This window comes from Myotis brandtii, unplaced genomic scaffold (genome assembly GCF_000412655.1).
Source record: "Myotis brandtii unplaced genomic scaffold, ASM41265v1 scaffold112, whole genome shotgun sequence".
In the NCBI taxonomy this organism is placed as follows: domain Eukaryota; kingdom Metazoa; phylum Chordata; class Mammalia; order Chiroptera; family Vespertilionidae; genus Myotis; species Myotis brandtii.
This window is the reverse complement of record NW_005353838.1, coordinates 13,996,133-13,999,883: the sequence shown is the minus strand read 5'-3', so window position 1 is coordinate 13,999,883 and position 3,751 is coordinate 13,996,133. Positions and strand designations below refer to the sequence as shown.

Here is a 3,751-nt window from a genome sequence, read left to right as displayed (position 1 = left end):
GTGCAGCAGGTAGCCAATCAATGATTCCCTCTCATCACTGATGTTTCTATCTCTCTTGCCCTCTCTGAAATCAATAAAAAAAATTTTTTTTAAAAAAAGGAAGAAGTAAATAAATAAATTAAAAATCAAAACAAAACAAAAAAACAACAGCCCTGGCTGGGTGGCTCAGTTGGTTGGAACATCATCCCAGGCACCAAAAAGGATGTGGGTTAGATTCCCAATCAGGGCACATACCTAGGTTGCTGGTTTGATCCCCATATGGAAGGCAACCAATTGACATTTCTCTTTCTATGTCTCTCTCTCTAAAATAAATAAAAAAGGTATAAATGGATGAGGACCAAACAATAACAAAAAACCCTATTTCTAATGGGGCTTATATGCTAGTGAAAGAGGCAAATAAGTAAATTCCTAATATGCCAGAAAACAGAAAATCCTACAGAAAAAGAAAAAACAGAAAAGGGAGACAAGGAGTATGTAGGTACATCTGTGAAAAGGTTTAATGAAAAAAAATTTCACTGAAATGCCATTAAAACAAAACCTGAAGGAGATGGGATGCAGAACATGCCAATTTGTGAAGATGTGAATATTAGTTGGGGAAAAAAGTGAGCACAAAGGTCCTGATAAAGGACATGGACTGGTGTTTGATAAAGAGCAAGAAGGCCAGTCTTGCCCTGGCTGGTTTGGCTCAGTGGATAGAATGTCCGCCTGCGGACTGAAGGGTCCCAGGTTCGATTCTGGCCAAGGGCTCATGCCTGAGTTGCAGGCTCAATCCCCAGTAGAGAGCATGCAGGAAACAGCAGATCAATGATTCTCATCACTGATGTTTCTATCTCTCACTCCTTTTCCCTTCCTCTCTGAAATCAATAAAAATATATTTAAAAAAGAAAAGAATAAAAAAAAAAAAAAAAGGCCAGTCTTTGCACAGTAATGAGGGAGATTACACAATGAAGTCAGAACAACTATATGAGCACAGAGAGATAACAAGGTACCAGGTCACGAAAAAAAACTTTGTAAGCCACTGTAAAGACTTAGGCTTTTACCTGAGATGAGTTGGGATGCCACTGGTAAACTGTGAGAAAGGATGACATAACAGGACTAAAATTTTGAAGTGATGATGAATGGTAGATTCCTTTTCCTCAAAACTAAGTTTCATTATTTTTTTGTAATGCAGTAGCAGTTGGAACAAGAGGCTCTAGAATAAAATAATAATCTCCCAACAAAAATCTAATTAACTGTCTAATCTAATCCCCTTACAGTGAAGCCCAATAGAGATAAAGAGCCTCTCAGCCCCTCCTGCTGATGTTAATGCACAGAAATATACTAATTCCAAGTAGCTTTTTAGTGACTCATTCAATAAATATACCTTCACCAAGAAAGATAGGAGGTGGGAAAAAGAACCAGAAGAAAATAGACGATATGAGCAGGAATAAAAAAGACCAACATTAATCTCACTGGTAAGTTATTACTACATCTATGAAACAAGAATAGAAAGCTACATTTTTAAGTACATTTAAAAAATCAACAACAGAAAAGGTTTGTGGGAATTAAAATGACAAAAAAATAAGAGTTGGAAACTGAGATTGAAGACAGCTCTCAGAAAGTAGAATATACATAAAAAGACAATGTAAGGGAGAAAAAGTAGAAAATTAGAAAAATCTACAGTGCTCATAATTAGGAGGAACTCCAAGAAGAAAGAACAGAGAAAACAGAGGGAGGACAATTATCAAATACTGTACAAGGAAGTTTCCCAGAACTATGGGTGTCATTAAAGGATCCGTCAATTAATTCCCTAGTGAAACAAATGGAAAAGTCCTAAACCAAGGCACATTTGTGAAATTGGGAACACAAACCACAGAGAGATCTTAAATTTTTCAAAACCAGGCCACATACAAAGGCTCAGGAATCTACGCTGCAAATAACTTCTATAGAACATTAGAAGCTAGAAGACAATGGAATGATGCCTCCAAAATTCTGATGTAAAATACAATACCTAGCCAAGTTAGCAATTCAGTGTAAAGACAGAAAAAAAGGATTTCAGAAGAGGTCTTAAATTTCACTTCCCATGCAAGCTTTCCTAGAAAGCTACTCAAATATGTTCTTCACCAAAACATATTATTTTTAGAAATAAACTAAGAATGCATGTCATCTAGGGAAAAGCTAAACTCTAGAAACTTGCTAAAGCAAGTCCTAGGATGATAGCTATACACCATGCTGAAACAGAAAACAGCCAAGAGAGGCTACGAGAGAGATGGTCTTAGTTGAAAACAAATTTAAAAATGTGTTTGACAATATGAACATTTAAAAAAAGACAGATGTATAACAGCAAAAGAACATTTGCTTAAAAAAGGGAGCAAATGGCACATAGAAAATTAGACAAATGGGGAAAAAGACAATTATTAACTAAAGAAAAATTTTACAGAAAGGATAAATTATAATACTTGAATCAACACTGACAATGCTTTAGATAGTCATAATAATATAAAAATAACAAAGGAATAAAGTTTGATATAATTATATTGAGATAATGTGGGAGAGATAAGATGTAACATCTCCAATCACCTTAAATATAGCAATATTGAAAACAGAAAAGCAAGAATTAGCAGCAGCTGGCAAAAAAGTCAAGTCAAAGATCCACCAAGAAAGGTCAGAAGATTCCAAGCACACAAAAAGATTTAGCTACCACTCGCTATATTTAAAGATGGAAGGAGAGCCACGAGCCAAGGAATGAGCGCAGCCCCTAGAACAGCCGTGGGCAAACTACGGCCCGCCGGATCTGGCCCATTTGAAATGAATAAAAACTTTGAATTTATATTAGTTCACACAAACACTCCATCCATGCTTTTGTTCCAGCCCTCCGGTCCAGTTTAAGAACCCATTGTGGCCCTCGAGTCAAAAAGTTTGCCCACCCCTGCCCTAGAAGCTGAGCACTACCTCCGGGTGTCAGCCAGCAAAACACCAGGGACCTCAGTCCTAACCACATGAAACTGAATTCAGCCAATATCCTGAATGAGTCTGGATGCAGCTCATCCCCAGGGCTTCCAGAAAGGAACATATCCCTATTGGCACCTGAGCTCTAAAGAAAGAACCAACCTGTGTCCAGACATCTGACCTATAGAAACACAATAATAAATGTGTACTGTTTTAAGTCAATAAGGCTTGTGGTAATTTGTCATGGCAGTAATTTAAAAGTAATACATATATTGGTACAAGTGGGGTACTGCTGTATGTGGAAGTGGCTTTGGAATCGGGCGGAGAGTAGAGGTTGCAAGAAATTAGAGGAGCATAATAGAAAAAGCCTAAATAGCTTTGAACAAACTGCAAGTAGAAATCTGGACTTTAAGGACACTGCCAGTGAGGATTCACAGACTGGTTAACCGAAATCTGGATTTGGATACTGCTTTTGTTATGCATTCTGACACAATGTTTTACCTGGGTGTTTATTACAATTTGTGTTATATAATTGTTGATTTGGTTCATTTTAAATTTTGCTATTGTTTCTTTTTTTAAATTATTTTTATTGTTCAGATTATTACATTGGTTCCTCCTTTTTCCCACCATAACTCCCCTCTACCCAGTTCCCACCCCACCCTCCGCCCTCACTCCCCACCCAGTGTCCTCATCCATAGGTGCGCGATTATTGTCCAATCTCTTCCCGCACCCCCCACACCCCTTCCCCCCCAAGAATAGTCAGTCCATTCCCTTTCTATGTCCCTGATTCTATTATAATCACCAGTTCATACTGTTCATCAGA

At 37.6% G+C, this 3,751-nt stretch overlaps 1 protein-coding gene across 4 annotated transcripts in view; it reads right to left on the bottom strand.

Moving 5' to 3' along the window:
- NUP35 (nucleoporin 35kDa) overlaps positions 1–3,751 on the bottom strand; it is a 27,630-nt gene that overhangs the window by 9,969 nt on the left and 13,910 nt on the right. The gene's annotated exons all lie outside the window — the stretch shown is intronic.